Source organism: Pleurodeles waltl, chromosome 7 (assembly GCF_031143425.1).
Source record: "Pleurodeles waltl isolate 20211129_DDA chromosome 7, aPleWal1.hap1.20221129, whole genome shotgun sequence".
In the NCBI taxonomy this organism is placed as follows: Eukaryota; Metazoa; Chordata; class Amphibia; order Caudata; family Salamandridae; genus Pleurodeles; species Pleurodeles waltl.
In genome coordinates, this window is record NC_090446.1 from 1,116,551,466 (window position 1) to 1,116,569,901 (window position 18,436).

The window sequence follows — 18,436 nt, forward strand, 5'->3', positions numbered from 1 at the left end:
AGCATTGAGGAGGAGGGCACATGTAACTGGTCACTGACATACACCTACAAAGTCAGAGGAGGATATAGGACACTGCTACGACTATCAGGGCAATCCAATCTCCACACATTCCCCAACACCAGCTGTACACATTACCAATGCTAACATCCATATTGTGCCATAACAATGCTATGCCTAGGATACGCTACATGTCAATTACATATAAGTGGATGTGAAAGATCAGAGACTGGGGCAGGTCCAGATTGTTAAGTGTGCTGCTAGTGCCATCAGAGCACCCACAGCCAGTGAAAGGTCTCACCATGAGAATGGATGTAGACGGAGGCTTGAGTAGGACAAGAAGGTGGCAATTCATTATTTGGCCTAAAACAACACTAGAGGAGATGATGTCGACAAGTCTAATAACTTAATATAATACATGTGACATGCAGGTGTGCCATAGACCTGAGAGAATGCCCATCTGAAAGACTGGAGCAATGATAAGGAAACAATATCACAATGTGAATTCATCACAAGGCAGGCATGTCACATCACCAATGCCACAACACAGACACACTAATTGTACCCTATTTCATTGCAGAGGATGATGGCTCTCCTGCGGATGTACCTGTCCAGGAATACCCTGATGACATGGATGACGAGCTGATAAACATCCCCCAGCAGACCATCCAAGATGTCCTTGGAACCCTCCAGACCCCAGCTCCAGTCACAAGGAGGAGCACAGAACAAGCAGCCATTGCAGAGGATCCACCCACCACCCCAATTGTAAGACCTGCCAGCTCCAATACAGCTGAGGACTCAGAAGACACAGGCACCAGCTTTGAGAGAACTGTAGTTGGAGTACAGCAGGAGCTGGCCAATGAGGTGCGGGTGGGGATGCAATCTATGGTAGCCAGCCTAGAGGGGGTGCGTTTGTGCATGATGTCATCTGCAGATCAGGCAGCAGCTATGCAAGAGCGACCAACTATCTTGCAGGAAGTCAAAAAAAGGCTGAAGGAAATCAGCACAGCTGTAATACAGTTGACTCTACACCTACAACAGCAATCCTGTCAACGCGTGCACAAATGCAACATTGAACCCCTCAGGGCCGACCTGGCTGCCTACCATCATGATGTGGCTGCTATTCTTAAGAATCAGCAGATCCTCCTTGCAACAGTACTGCCCTTAAGACCTTCACAGGTAGCAGCGACCGGGATGTCTGACTCCACGTCTTCTAACACTGAGGTGTGTGTTGCCCCTTCACAACCACCACCACCAAGAACAGAGGAGGCAACATACACATCAGAAGAAGAAGACCTTCACACAGAAAAGTACCCGGAAGCACTAGTCCCTGCCACATGGCCAACTATTACTAAGGTCCAGCGCTTTGTAACATGCCAGTCCTACAACATCTGTACTCAATGACTGTTCTGCAAACCACTGTTAATCTTGTCATCCTGCCAAGAGATTGTCTCTCACTTACTCATTGGCCAATCCTGTCCCTCTGCACTGTCTGACACATCACCCCAGCATGTCAAAAGCATTTTCCTTTACCACTTGTGTAGGATCGCAATGGAAGATGTCACTATAATGGACTCACAATCATGGACAATGTACATATAGCACTACAGCACTTTTCTATAAATAGCACTTACACAACAAATTTGTCTCTGTGTAAAGTGACACATCAACTGTGCAGTAGATAACTGAAATGTGCCTCTTGTCTAATTACGTAGCTTGTCAATACAACTGTCCTGAAATTATGTAGTCAGATAACTTTACACAGTGGCCAGGATTGCATCATACTCTGCCCTTCCTGAGGGTAATATCTGATGAAGAGAGAAAACATACACCATCATGCTGTGTTGGACAGAATAATGCTTACTCATGCGATATCTAAGTCATCAAATAGTGGCAGCTAAATGTTGTCACCATGCAATACTAACACATATAACAGTGCCCACAAATCTAAGCAAACACCCCAAAAAATGCATGAAAGAAGGTGTCTGAGTTTCCATCCAAATAAGTAATCATGCTGAACAGTGTCACAAATGACGCCTGCGAGTCATGAAGACGATACTACAAGAGTGCTTACGACCACTCACCTTATAAGGGTGTCCTTGAACATCATACTGCAGTCAGATCTTAAACAGTTCCCCCAATACCAAATCTGGAAGCACTGTTTGTGACTTTGAAAACATAGTTATTGACAAAAATACATTGGGATCCATATTAACTGTGATTGGTGGTTGCAATGAATGGTGGAATCTTTGCAAGGTAGCTCTGGGGTAGCTGCCAATCTTACAGCTCAGCTGGGATTTGTTCGTAGCATAGGACACAAATGTAATAGAACAAAATTCCTGTACACGTATGCCAAGGCCCTGATCAACAAGCATTTAACACATACTGTAAAGGGTTCACTAAATATTTATTAAATGGTAATCACAGAAGAGGAAACTGAGGGAAAAGTCTTACCTACCCAAATCTACCCTAACTACTCATTACCCACAACTGTCCCTAACTAACCTAAGCTAAACTTACTTATCATTTGTAACGAAACGTTCTAAACATCAACCCCCCCATCCCCCTTATGAGACGGGACACATGGAGGACAACAGATACTAACCTAAACACATACTATCCTATACTAAACAAATATATATATATTTGTATTTTTTCATATTTTTTAAAAATAATTGTCTTTTTTTTTGTAAACACACAAGAACCCCAACATACCCCCCCACCCACCCACACACTCAAAAAGAAAAAATAGAAATAATCAGGACCCCCCCACCCACTAACACTAACTAAACTAACAGCCTATACTAACCTAACGCTAAGCCCACTAAGTATAAGAACAAGGAAAGAGGAGGGAGGGGAGGGAATCATGTCAATTTCAAAAGTCTAGAGGTTGGCCCTCCGGAGGGTCCGCTTTATGGACCGCACACACCTGTTCATATGGTGAACTTCCCGCTGCCTGTGACTAATTTTCTGTAGGACAAGGTCCATTTTTCTTTGCATTTCCAGAAAAGCTGCAGGGTCAACTGTAGCAGCTGGGGCAGTCTGGGTACCAGCTGAGGATGTGTGTGGGCATGTAGAGTCTATGCCTGTGGGCTACCCTGAAGGTGTTCCACTGCCTGGAGCAACTGCAGACGTTGGGACAACAGTCCCAGCTGTGGGTGGTGCCACCTGGGTGGAAGTAGTGGTTGTGCTGGTGGTGGCTGTGGTGGGCAAAGTAGGCCCACCCTGTGGGAAAGCCTTCCATGCTCCGGAGGCCCGTTTCCGGTATTTTCAGGTCATCCGTCTGAACCCCAACTCTACCAGCAGGATATGCTGGTAACGCATTGCCCGCCTCTGGAACTCACGGACATGGATGGGTGTCATGTTCACAGCTGTGAAGACAGAGGCAAACAATTTACATTAGGAACTGCATTGTGTGAAATGGCACAAGAAGTAAATAAGACAGTACATCTACTGTACTTGTAACAGCTCAAATAATCATACAGATCATTGAATGTCCCTGAGGAAGTACATGGCAGGCCAGCCTACAAAGGTCGTATCACACATAGCACATCCAAACCCTACAAGATGGGCAACAACTGGCATTAATGTGGCGTCAGAGTTCTGCCAGTTGTCAGCTAACAATCATGCAGCACATCCTGCACCAATGCCAGGGCTACAAATGTCAGTGTACGGGATGGAAATCTAAAGCCACATGATCTGCAAGTTGTAAATGGACTTGCTAGTATAGTACTCATGTGCTATACCTGAGTGTGTATACTAGGTTCTGACTAAAGATTCACTGATTTACATGTCTGTGCAACATACTGGTAGCATCAGTCCTAGTTACATTATTCACAAACCCATGCCTGTGTTTGAGGGTGGGGGGGTGGAGAAACAACTAACAATTCCAAACAACATGGACACCCAGGAGTCTATAGAAAGCTGGACATGTGTTTGGCTCTACACACACACCACAGGTAAGGTCTATCAACAAATAGGAGACAGCAAACCCTTGACCAATCCTAGCACCACACATGTCAGGAAATGCAGACCTTTGTCCACATCATATACTTCCAGTAAGGCATGACTTACAACAGACACAGAGTTGCAAGAACACCCATGGTCATGATTTGCATGCACACCTAGGCCATTGCACTCAAGTGCCACATACTTGTAGCACTACATGTGGAGCTACATGCTGCAAGGAAGTTCAACCTACAGTTTAATAAGTACTTTGGTGAATAGGGAAGCAGAAGTCTGTGGGTAAGCATTTTGCAGTCCCAATCTGGGAGAATGTGGGTCTGACAGGCAGACTAAATCGGAGATGAGTTCCAGTACGACTCTTGTTGATACAAATGTTATCCACATGACTCACCCCAGTTCTCATTTTGGGGCCTACAGGAATGACCTACAATCCCTAGATAATATAATAGGATAAGCATTGGCCAACTCTAAAATAGTGAGAAAATGAATCCCACTCATGGAACAAGACAAATGATGGGCCAGGGCTTCATACCTTGCTATGTTTTCAACACACAGGAGTCCATCACACATCACCAGCAAACACAACACATAACAGACATATCAACACTTACTGGAGTTGTCAGGATCCTCAAATGAAGCCACCTCTCCCACAGTGTAGGGTGCTGGTCCACCTGTAAGGCATGGAAGGAGGAAATGTGCTCAAAATCTGTGCACTGACCAACAGTTTCAAAGACAAAAACTATGTGTAAGATGACATAAGTAATTAAAGCCATTCACACATGATGATACTGCATCCGATATAGCACAGCTAACATGTACATAGCATGTGTCTCCTGTGACAATTACACACATATCTGCACACATGCAGTGGCCCTAACTATCATGTGGTGGCAAACATGCTCCTTCATTAGAGAGCAGAAATAATAATGGAGTGTATTTGTCTCATCATGTGCATCCAAGAGAGCCATCCAAAGCCTGGTTACTTGAGGACTGCATTACCAGTCAAACAGCCTATGTGGCCATGAAACGTTTATGACACATAGGTACAATATACAGAGGGGCAGGGACTTATGTAAGCCCTCATGTTGTTACAGTTTCTTCATTTGATGTGGCCCAGCTATGGTGATTTGCACCAACCATAGAGATATGAACCCATGTGCATACCTTTGGACTGCCATTCCTAATTGGAATGTGGCACTACGAACTCCAAATACCAGTCTAAGATGTTAGCTGACGGTACCTTACACCTTTTCACAATGTTTTCAAATCCAGATCTGACATGTATCCAAAATGATGAAGGACCACAATAATCCCTAACATTCATAGAACTTCCAAAAACGCTTTCATTACACACTCACCAGACACACATGAGACATATGTCTGGGCCACATTGCTATCATCAATTGACGTGAAGCCAGCACTCATTTTCTGCATCGTGTAGTGTTTCTAAAGTCAGTCTAGGTATTGCGTCAACAAAGGTTGCCAATATTTTAGTAAATCTATACGTCACTGGCAAATGTGACCTACATAGACATGATTGGCTCCTATTTTGTGTTGCTGTCTGACACAAAGGCACAAATTACATTTAGCAAAAGTATTTTGTAAGTTTGCAGAGCACGTGCTTCCTGACAGCTAGCAATTGTGGTCCTTCACATAGTCCATCAATGACCCTGTATGTTTCCGCAGCATTCCACACAGCCAGCAACTTAGCCGGCAGATATTGTACAAATCATCTGATGTCACTACATAGCTTTTAATTGTGTAGATTTACATGATTTGTACTCACCAACAGGGCCACCTATCACTATTCCCAGGTGGTCCAGCAGATCTTGCTCCCTGGTGTTGAGGTCAGCCCAGCGGTGCTTCAGCTGGTGGTCATTCCTCTGGCTCCCATACATGCGCTGCAAGTGATGCAGCACCTTTGCCCACCGGATTCGTCTCGCCTCAATGTGATACCCCTGTAACACCCTGCCCTCTGCCTCGATCATCAGTGGGAGGAAATGACACACCAGCCATATAAACCCCCCAAGCTCCTCCTCACCCATCCTGCCAAGACATGGCCTACCCAACATCTCAGCACCGAAAAGGGGAATAGGGTATAAAGAAGAAGAAAGGAGAAAAGGGGGAAAGTAGAAGTACAAAAAATAAGTAAACTTAACAACTAAAAGAGCCCAACTATCCCCAAACTAGCACTACCCACAACAGACTCCCACAAACAACAAATTCAATACAATACCGGACAATTGTAAACAAAACACACTCAGACAGTATACAACAACAATATTTATTTCACAAAGTAACAAGTAATGTAGCACAGAGGACACAAAAGCACAAAATCAGTGGACAACACTCAGAACACAGCCACACAGTCTAGAAGAATCACAGACTGCAAAGTGAAAGTGAAAGTACACCCACTGTACATAATCTGTAAACAGATATCCTATTACATCACTTCCTGCATAAAATGGGCGCCGTTTTTATCGTTAAGCGTCATATTTTTTTATGCATACAGTATGTGCGTCATGTTTTTCGACGCGTAGGAGTGAAAATTAGGCCGCATCCAAATAATTGTAAATAGTCTTAACACTTAACCAATTTTCAGGGCATTATGCATCTATTTTTGGGCATAAGAGTCATTTTTTGATGCTTGTGCGTCATTTTTGATGCGTATGCGTCAAAATTTCAGGGCATGAACTGGTTTCGGGTATTTTTTCCTTTTTAATGTAATGTTACATTTGGGGCACAACTGAGATAGGCTGATTGCACCCTCTTTGTTGTTGATGGTGTATGTTCACATGTGAGACATCATACTGCAGCGGACCATGACCCGCTACTTCCTTAACAGGATTTTGACGCTTGGGTGACACACTAGATGGCCATATGTGTGGCCTACATATATGTATTGCACAATTTGGGCATGTTTGGCATCAGGAGAGGATAGCAAGGTGACGCACATGAGTACAATACATCAATGCCTATAGCTCAATGTGTGTGCAGTGGCTACTAATGTATTAGTCGACCCAGTGTGTGTGCATCACAAGATGGCCTTTTCCAAATATGCTTGTATGAATGTGAAGTCAATGTGTCCAAACCTTAGATGCAAGTCATTGTGGAAATGAGAGAGGACATGTGCTAATCATACATGTAGCAACAGCTGTTATGTGCACTTCCAAGATTTTGGGTAACGTTGACACCACAAATGACAAAGCATGCACCAGATAGATGGCAGACGCTTGTTCATGTCAATGGTCCACAAGTTGCTCATCCCATGTCCTAGAATTTTGGTAACTGCTTCCTAGGCACTTGTTGGTAAACCCACAGTGAGTCACGCACATGAATAGACAAAATGGGTACCATGTAATTGGCCCAGACAGCCAAAGGTGAACCACAAATGTAATATGACGCCACAGTTGTGGTCATATGACGGAGCCACAACTCTCTAGTGGCAGTGGTGGACCAGCAGACGAGGCAGCACGTGTCCACATATTTACAGTGATCAATTGCACAGAGGTGTCTTGCTCATGGGTGTGGTCCAATGTTGATCCTGTAAATTTTTAGGGGTGTATGTTGTCACAGTTACGTCCAGGTCTCATCATGAGTCTGTGGCAACTATTCCTGTATCTACAGAGTATGATTCGGAGATCAATGTGAGTAAAGTCGATGACGACATGAGGACCTACATGGGGATGGCCCCACCCTGTCACTGAAGACATGTTATGAGACTGTCAACAGGGCAACCTTGGTGTGCTGAGTGAGATAATGTCTCAGGTGTCATGTTCCGGCAGGTATCATTACAACATTTGTACACAGGTTGGCCTCTAAAATTCCCACTGCATCTGGGAACATCATAGCCTCTGTGCTGATTATTCTCGCAGCTATTCACCACGCACGGCCCATCAATATGTTGTGAGCAATGTGATTCAGCATGTGAACTGTCAGGGTTCTAACATGTGTGGACTTTCATGGACATTATCAGAGGTAGCTGGTTCTGCTGGAGGCACCATACCCAATCCCTGCATACGGCCCTGGTACACTGTCATACTTTGTCGTTCATGCATACATGAGACCCAGACAAGGGATGGGCCATGATTTTGGTATTCAAAGACAATTTTACAAATATGGTACAATTAAAAGGCAGATGATGCTATACAATGTATTTGGGTATGCATTGATGAAGCACATGACAAAATACCCTCTGAGGAATGTGAGATTTGGTAACCCAAGTGTGGTACATATGTAGCCACAAGGAATCCTTAGGGTAACGCACAGACAGGTGCCAGTCAGGCTGACAGGATGCAGGGTATATCTGGATCCAGCAATTTCACAAGTTACATAATCAGTGGTCTGACTAAGACTCGTCGGAGGAAGAACAAGACAGTTGACATGGAAAACTGTGTATGTCCTGTGTTTTTGAAGGTGACACATGAACCCAAGGGCTGTGTTACACGGCTTAATTACTAGCAATGCAAAACGGTGTATTTGACAAAATGGCAACTTCTATGCTGTTCCAGGCACCTCGCAGGGGCAGTGCATGTTCAAATGGGTGGTGTGCATGGAGGTGCTCACAGGTGTGTGCTGCATCTGTTTCTCACAAGTCCTGTATGTGAGTATTGAATTCAAATTGCCAACAGTACCTTTCACATGGGAAGCAATCTACAGGTGCTAACAGGGCTTAGAAACTACAAGCCAGTGTATTAATTGACCTGACGTCCATGCAGTCAGATGTACTATGACAAATGCATAACATAGGAAAGGGTGTAGCACACAGGATTACTATTGTTTGTCTGTGTGTGTAGAGGAGGGACTATATGGGTACATATATTACTATTCCAGAGACCTCTTCAGACAGGTGGGTTGTGACCAGGAGCATGGGTGTGTCAGGAGTTAGGAAATGGGCAGACATGTACATGGAATTTCATGTGCGCAGGGCTTGTCATATGTGTGGCACTTGTGCTGTCTATGTTCTGCTTATATAGCACTCTAGTCACAGATAGTCCTTGCAAAGACTGGATGCAGTTGGACTTACTGCTGTCAAGGGTCTGGTCATACATTCCTGTTACCAATGCAATAGCACATCAACTGCCTCATGTATGAGGCTTGTTTTCCCCTTATTGAGTGATGGTGTCTTAGTTGTGTGCCATATGCTGTGATGAACCATGTTTCCAACATGTATGTGTGAAATAGGTGTGGTCCTCTGCTATTGCCCTTCAAAGGTGAAATGTACAGGATATATGTCATTTACAGTGTGTGTATGTGACTGTTGTATTATACGCATCACAATTGCTCTGGGATTTTCTGTGTCCTGATCGGTATATCAGCTATGCTCCATGAGGCTACACTCTTATTCTGATAGTTAGAGATAAAGGGAGCAAAAATAATTAGCCAGACCATGATATGGTAATTATTATCGGTGTTTATTTACATTAGTTAATGCAGTGGTGATGGTGATTATTTTTAAAATAAATTGTTCATAATATGTTGGCGCCTACACAATCCAGCAGACGTGTTTTGTTGTTCCCCCTCATGTTGCAGGCCACCATCCTCCTCTTCCTCCTCTTCAGGCATGTGTGGCTCTGGTTCCAAGAGGGGAATGTTCCTTCTTATGCAAATGTTGTGCAGGATGGCACATGTTAGAATTATCTTACAGACCATTTCAGGGGAATATAGGAGGCTACCACCAGTGATGTCGAGGCACCTGAATCTCGACGTGAGGCTTCCGAAGGTCCATTCGACTATGCTGCGTGTCCTCCTATGTTTGTCATTGTAGGCACGCTCTGCTGCAGTGCTTGGGTTGCAAAATGGTGTCATGATCCATGGCTGATCCCATACCCCTGATCAGCTGAAAGAGAAAATGATTGGGATCGTGTTGTTGTAGCTTGCCCCATTTATATCACCTTGCATGCAGTAGTTGTCTTGTGTTGGCTGTGACTCTTTTGTGTTGTTGTGTTGATTGCTAGGCTTGTAGGATGTACCATCTGCATTGTGTTGTTTCCTTGGCTGAACAAGTGTTTGGCTGCTGACCGGTTGTCAGCAGTATGTTTTGGGATTTGCAGTACAGTGTGCACTCCCTAGCATTGTGACTTGTGATACAGGTGTCCCTGTGTCTTCACTGGGGGTGAGATGATAATTCCATACACAGATTCATTTTGACAGTGTTGTTAACACATTCACATCTATGTACCCTGGACATCCCATACCTTTAGACTTATGCAATGGATTAATGTAAACATAATTGAGACGCTTACATTTTGCAAGGTGACAACTAGGCAAACCACTCCAAACGTTGTGATCATTGACATCTTAACATTAGACTGTACTCTAATTTCAGATGTGTGATAGGTTCAATGCTGACCTATGAAACACGGCTAGCGATGTCACGATCTCAGTGTGTTCCTGTCGACATGTTGCTGTTGTGGTGTATGTGTTGTGTGTCCTAGAGGTTTGCTGTGCAGTGTGTATATAAGTAGGTTTCTGTACTTACCAACAAGTACTCGATTGCCATACCGTCCATCCTGGAAATGTTGATTGATGGTAGAGTGACGGAAGATGAATGAGTCATGGACACTCCCAGGATATTTTGCCACGATGTTGGTGATCAATCCTTGGTGATCGACAATGGCCTCCACATTGATGGAATGTGTGTGCTTCCTGTTGCGGTAGAGGTGTTGGGTGCAGTTGGTGGCACAAGGCGTACATGTGTGCAGTCGATTGCACCAAGGACGTGTGGGAAGCCACTAATTAGGTAAAACCCCTATTTTGTTTCCTGCTGCTTCTGCAGTGTGTTAGGGAAGCCGATGTGGTGGGGTGTGAGTCCAATGATGGCATCCAGTATTTTGGGCAAAAAGGCAGAAAATGATGGCTGTGATATTCCGGCAACCAGGGCACCAGTTGTTTGCAAACAGCCACTTGCCAGCATGTGAAGTACAGCTAGCAGCTTGGTTTCTGTTGGGATGGTGCGGGGTGTCAGCACAGTGGGTGCCAACTGTGGATCTATGTTTCGCAGCAGCTGCTGAATGGCCTGCCAGTTCAACCTGTACCTCTGGATGATGTCATGTTCCCTGAGGCCATGAAGGGTTGTTCTGGTGCGGAATATCCTCTCCTGCCTTCTGCGCTGCCTTTGGGGTCCCTGCTGGTGTTGTGGTAGCTGCTGTTGTTGTTGCTGGGCTCTGCGTCTGCGTGCACGCTGAATGAGAAGCACCTCCATGTCTCCCTTTTGCTGCTCTGCTGCTGTGCTGTTTCTTCTGTGTGTTCTGATTAAATACAGGTGTGTTTGCCCCATTTTAACGCCTGCCCTGACTCAGGCGTTAATTTTTTACGCAAATCGGGCTGTGCGTCATTTTCCGGGTCTGCCTCCCGGCCTTGCGCCATTTTTGCCCGAAATCATAAATAAGACACACGGGCGTTTAAGTCATTTTTTTGGACGGGAACGCCTACCTTGCATATGATTAACGCAAGGCGGGTTGCCGCATCCAAAAAATGCCACACACGGTGGGATTTTGATGTCCACGGGCTCGGGCGTCAAAGTTTAAATATGGGGCAAGGTTTGCACTGAATGTGCGTCAAAGCTTTTGAGGCACATTCAATGCAGACAGAGTATAAATATGCCCCAAGGTACCCAACATACTTGTTTTTACAAAATTTGTACTCTCTGGATCAAACTGCGCTAGGTACTGAATTTATGAGAAAGATTTTGAAATTCTGCTTTACATATTAGCAAGTCTTAGACTAACTCAAACAATTCCCCTAGACTTCAAGAACAAGCTAGCTGAAGTAGCTGGGCTCAATCTGTCACAGCAGTCAAATAAGCTTATCTCCCTATTCGAGAGCATTTTCAAGCTGAAACTGTATAATTTCTTCGACATAGGTTTTTCTGCAGAAATCTCCTCCCACATTTCCTTCATCTCTTTTTTCTCTGATTTTGTGATGTATGAAGTAACATAGCGAGCAACAACAATGGAATTTTCGGCATCAAACTGTATGTCCATATTTGCATTTCATAATTTCAGAATGACAGGATCATAATCATTAATATAGTTAGAGGTCTCTGATCTTTTAAGATTATATGTATTTTTTGGTGATTGTGTTTGTCAATGTATGCCTCGCTGCAGATAAAAAAACTGTTCACTCTTCCTTTGAAAGTGATAGACCTTAGAAATCCAAATCAATACCTAATCTGAAACTTTCTTTTACATCTGTATCTTTGATTACAAAACTTGCCACATCTATGTGTTTGGAAGCATAGAACTTGCTGTTGTGGGTTTTGTTATTATTCTCATCAGGGATGGTGCATGTAAAATACTGTTTTATGAAAGACAGTACACACTTATCAATATACGTTTCAAAGTTTGGTGTATTCTTTATTCATAAGAGCATGTGTATATGAGGAGTACCTCTTGCCTGGTATTATTTTCACCCAAAAAATCTGTAATTTTTCCAAGTGAAGGATTTGATTTATTGCATAAGAAACAAAGCATTGCTTGAAATTTGTGATTGAAATGCCTGCATACATTAGCAGGACTCAAGTAGCAAAGTTCTCCTGCTGCCTTCAAATGGATATATCCTTAAGGTTAGCGTGTGCTTGTCTTAGAAATTCAAATAAATCATTCCTTACATACTGAGCACAACTAAGCGTTACAAACCAAGTAGGTGGACCTAAGTTTCGGAGTATACATTTATGTTCTCCATGACGACAGCACCAGTATTCATTAGTCTAACCTCGACTTGACATCACATTTATTAAGTTGTACTCCAGATTTTCATCCTTACCTTTTATTTTATCAACAAACTCCCTTACAGAAAGATTTTGCAGATTGACTCCTGTTTTAAGAATATGGTTCACAGCATAAGAGATCCCTGACAAGTCACTCTCAAATAACAGATGGAATATATAGGGAATACATTGTCAAAACCTAGGGTCTTCTGAATATAGTCTAGTTGACCTGTGTTCAGCTGCTGGTATTTGTACAGGTCAGTCATCATAGCTGCCACCTACTCCTGTGGGAAATAGCTGTGGAGAACTGTGAGCCTCTAAACATTTTCCCACACACTCATTGGAGCCCCTCTAGCTTGTTTAATTTGAAATAGATCAATAGCATCCCCAACAACTTCTTTTGAATGAAGTGGATAAATACTATAGTGCGCATACATTTCTTTTGATTTCTGCTTATCCACTTTTTATATTTGTCCACTTAATTGTAGTACTTCTTCACCGACACAACTTACATCTACAATAATGATATGTCTGTTGTAAAAAACATGATTTTTTCAAGTATTAGTGGCTTTTATTTTACTTTATTCACATCAACTAACTCTTGCGAGATTTCTTCTTTTGGTAGGCATTCTATTTACAGGAATAATGAGTGATGGATCTACATCTTTCTCAACACCCACAATGTGTGCATTTTTAGAATTCAAAGGTAAATACACTGCTCTTCCTTTAAGTCCTTTCTGTAGTTCTGTTGGTGGCAGTTTCACTGTCTTCGGCTCCATTCAAATGATAATTTGAAATGGATGGACAGTTTGTATTAGAATTTATTCCCAAAAATTAAATTGATCAAGTTCTTGTGACATTGGTACCAATTTTTATCTACCATGAATTGCTACAGCTGGCATTTTATTATCCTCTAATTTGCTATAACAATACATACATATGGTTTGCTTTGTGTCTAAGTCGAAACGTTCTTTACCAATAGATATGCACCAAATTCCTGCCACTCATCATTATTATCTTGCGCAGTTTTAGAAAACATAACTCTAATATGACTTTGTTTTCTGTAGTGAGGGTGGTGATAATAAATACAAACATACTCAGGTTTCTCAGAACAAAGTGCATTGAAGTTTCCTACCTCCTTTGTAATTTTTTCTGTACTAATCTCTGTATCCGCTTCCTCTACGGCTCTCATCACTACCTCCTCATGTCCCCTATTATCTTCTTCAGGCCCAAAGAAATGGAACGGAGTGTCTTCAGAAACATTCCCAACTCCTACCACACTGCCATGTAACAGACCTCTAGTCAAATCTCTAAACATAAAGCTGGAGTTTCACATAATAAAGTCTCCTAACAAAAATGTGCATTTTTGAATGATGCACAGCTAACATTCTAAAATGCTGAAAAGTGCTTCTACACACTTTCTTTGAAAGGCATGTCAATGAATGGCCTCGTAAGTTAATATATTTTCTAACTTTGCATGGATCTAGTTCTTGAAGCATTTTAATTTTCTGTTGATTCCTGACAGATAGTACACATAGTGCTACATATCTACTTGTACACAGGAGCTTGTTTACATCTTCCTTGTACTTCTTCAGCTATCACTTGTTCTACATTCCTAGGAATTATCTCTTCTTTTTCTATGGGACTACTATTCTTTACTTCATAGCTACAACCACTTCTGACAACTGCATGCACTAATATGTTCTCTTGCAAGTAGCTCTCGTCATAAAAAAATGGTTCTGTGCTGAATGTGTGCATCGGTTTGTAGTGTGGTCAGTTTTAGGTATCCTTTGTGCGTTAGCTTCAGGCGTTAGGCCTTTGTGCACTTTGCCCTGGATGTCTTTTATTCCTTTGCTCGCAGCATAGAGCCTCTGTACACTTTGCTCTACATGCTTGTTATTCAGCTTCGTACTGTTATTTTTCAAATAGCCAGTTCTACGGTCTTGTTTTATTTTTTATATCACACTGTTTATCCTACTTCAGCACTGAAATTTCCAATAACACATTCTTGTTCACTCTGTGCTTCAGTCAAGGATACAGTCTGGTACATTGCCGATAGACGTGGTAGGAGGTTAGTCTTTGGGATTCTTGCGTAGGGACATTTTGTGATCACACTGACATGTTAGTTATAAAAACACTTCCTTGTCCTAATACACGCAAGAGGGAGATTCCGACCAGGGAACCACAACTAGACACTGACTGCCTCGTTGCAGATGCTGAACCAGATCACAGGCCTTTGCTCAGGTATGAGGGTTGATGTCTTCCCAGGGAATCTGAAATGCAAGTTAGAAGCTTAACATGCTGTGCTCGAAATAGAACTAGCTGAGAGAGAGTAGAGATTGTTAACACCATGATAGCGTTATTCTTATGTTTCACTCTCCTCGTGACTATTTCAATCCTACTGTGTTGTATGGTTCTGGTTATTGCGGCTCACGCCTTGATATCTAAAATGCAGTCGTTTTATTAAAAACATTATATAAAACTTAAACTGCCTTTGTCATTTGTATATGAGATCATACTGTAAATGAGAGAGCTGGTTTGGATCTGAGTGACCACGACTTCCCTGAGAAGTTCCAAAGATGTCATGCGCTCGGCTGCCCAATCATCTCTTCCCCCTGGGAGAAATGAGGCACTGCTAGTTAGCCGGAGCAAAACCGGGTTTAGGGTGACAGAGGTCCTTCCAAGTGGGTCAGACTCAGTCCCCCACGCCGTGAACGATCCTGCTGCCTAGAAATCCAGTAGTCTCATTTAGGATAATGAGAGCCCACGCGACATGGCGCCGCCAACGATTGATCTGGCTCTAATTTTCGGGTCCGGCTGACTCCCTCGTCTCATATATATATTGACTCCTCGGTTCCGTTAACGGAGACGTCCGTGGGGCTGAGGATTTCCGCCACCACGGGATAGGTGCATCCTATTACTTAGTGGTCGGTTTTTCAAGCTTGAACTCTGAAAGGAAAACCCCGATATTGGTGTGCCTTCTCTGACCCAGTGCTGTTATTATAATGGCAAATCCTCAAGTAATAAACATAGCACTTAATATGCGCCAACCGCTCACGGGACATCTGATAGCACATGGACTGACGGTCCAGGGGGGTCCGGTCACGTTTGTGGTGGACACCCATGCAGCCTATAGAACAGAGCTTTTTTATTCTTGGGTCGTATTTCCAGCAGTTGATGGGGGTATGAACACTTTTCATGAATACACTATTGCGAACGTCCCTGGACAGTACAGGGCATATGCATACTTAGAGATACCTTTATCTTATCAAGAACACCATAATTGGCTTGATGGCGCCCTCCCACACACAGTAGCACAAGTTAGGTTAGGTCCGCTGAGTAATGATGGTCCGACCTGGCCTTTATTGGCTACATACACACCATATCCTGCGGTTGCTAACTTGGCAGTGGCTGACGTCCGTCGTTTATATATAGACTTAGCTACTACATACAGAAGATTGGTTCATTTTTTTATGCAGACTTTAAATACTAATGCAGCGCATTCTGCTCCGGCGCAACCACATGCAGTGGTACCTGGAATAAATCCGGCCACTGTACACTCAGTAATGGGTAAAGTACCAGCTAAACGAGAGGAAACTCCATTTTGGCTGGCGCAAAAAATGTATATGCTGGAAGCAGTTTTTCCCCATACGGGACCTCAGGATAAACATAGAATATTGACGATGTGTTTGTCGTATGGAATGGTTCCTCCTGTGGACCATTGTAATACCTGGGGCACGGTGTTTGCCGTGCTCTACACTACAGCACACGGTACACCAACATTGGCTAATCTACCGGAAGTGCTAAAACAAATTCAAGATGAATGTGGGGCTGCCCCAGCCTTAGATTTAGGGATGCAGCTGATGGGCAATTTTGCCGCAGTTTCTTCTATTATTTTGAGTAATCTCAAGGGAGAGGCAGTGGCGCTGGCCGTGCGTATGCTTCTTCGAGACGTTCCGCAACTTAATCAGGAGCAGGAACTGCAGAGAATAATAGCAGAAACATATTCAAGTATCGGTCGTGATAGCCTTGGGGCTAGACTGCAAAAACCCCAATTACAGGGTAAAAATAGTAAAGATAATACTAAACAACAGCAACCTGAAGGTACTAAAAAGCACTGGGAGAAAAAACAACAGACACCTAAGAAAGATAGGGGACAATCTCCGCAATCGGAGACCCTGCAGAATAGGTATAATCTCAGGAATAGGGATAACTTGAAGACGCCTGATAGATATCAATATACTGGTACACGCCAATCTCGTTCCTTTCAGGACTCCTCGGAAAAGAGAAGTGAGAGAGGTGGGCGGTCAGAGCGGAGAACAGAGTACGTGAAACCGAGACAGGAGTCACAACGCTCAACAGAAATTTCTGTCAAACAAGAAGAGAAACTGCTCCAACAAAAGCAGCAATTTAAGAAGAAGAAAGTGGCGGCGGTCTCAGTTAGACATGCCACTCAAGAATAGAGTTCTCTTGAAGAACAAGACATGGGCGTTGCGTTAGCACTGTTAGACAGCGCGGCAGAGGTCACAATAGTTCGCCGGAGTCTTCTAGAGCATCTGGAGGTGAAAGCAACTGATGACTTCATCCAAATCGAAACAGCAGATATGCGTGTCTCTGATCCCGATAGAGTATATTCAGTGACTTTACAATTAGAAGGGGACATTGACCACACTGTAAACGCCATCTTTTGGGACCGTGTGGTCAAATTGTATGACGTTCTGCTGGCCGAACAAGATTGGCCACCTGACTTTATTCGCGACTGTCCAGTTGGGGCGGAGGTTATTACACCTTCATTCTCACCACTTGTTCCGGGAGAACTAGCAGAGTCCTATAGTAAATCGTGGGCTCTAGCACAGGCCCCCGCCCTATATAGAAATCATGTGGGGTGGGATAGACAATCACCTTATCATGTAATTCCGATAAAAGGCGAACCTCAGCTGCAGCCGCAGTATCCTATAAAATTTTAAGCAAGAGCATTGGTCAGGAAAATTCTTACACAATTGGAGTACCAGGGAGTACTTGAAGCCTGTGTCTCGCCGATGAATAATCCCTTATTTCCGGTAGCAAAACCGGACCATTCTTATAGGATAGTGGTGGATTACAGACATTTAAATGGACATACACGCACATATACAATACAGAATTCACACAGCGCAGCGCTCATGAATAATATAGTGCGTAAGAAATACAAAACAACATTAGATATCTCGAATGGATTCTTCTGGCAAAATATAGCGCCGAATGTAGGGACTATACGAGCTTTAGTGCGTTTGGCTCTCCAAAAAAGTTTTGTCGTCTGCCTCAGGGGTATAAGAATAGCCCAGGACTATTCTCGGCTCGTGTAACTGAAATTTTGCACGAGTTGGACCCTGAAGCTTTATCATATGTTGATGATATATATCTGACGGACGATGAGTTACTGCAACATCTAAGGCGGGTAGCACGCATTGTTGAGGGATTTGCTGAAATTGGCTACAAATTTAATTTAAAAAAATCGAAGATTACCTTACTCAGCATCATTTTCCTGGGATATGAGTTGTCGAATGAGGGCAAGAGCTTAGCGCCACACTTTTTGGAGAAATGTGCTCAGTTACAACCTCCTAATACGGGTTGGAAACTCCAGTCATTATTGGGGTTTCTGAATTTTGGCAGAACTTACATTCCTGATTATGCTACACGTATAAAACCCTTATACGAGTTGATTTGCCCGAATTTTTCGAGTAGATTTTGGACGATTGAGCATACACATATTCTTCGAGATTT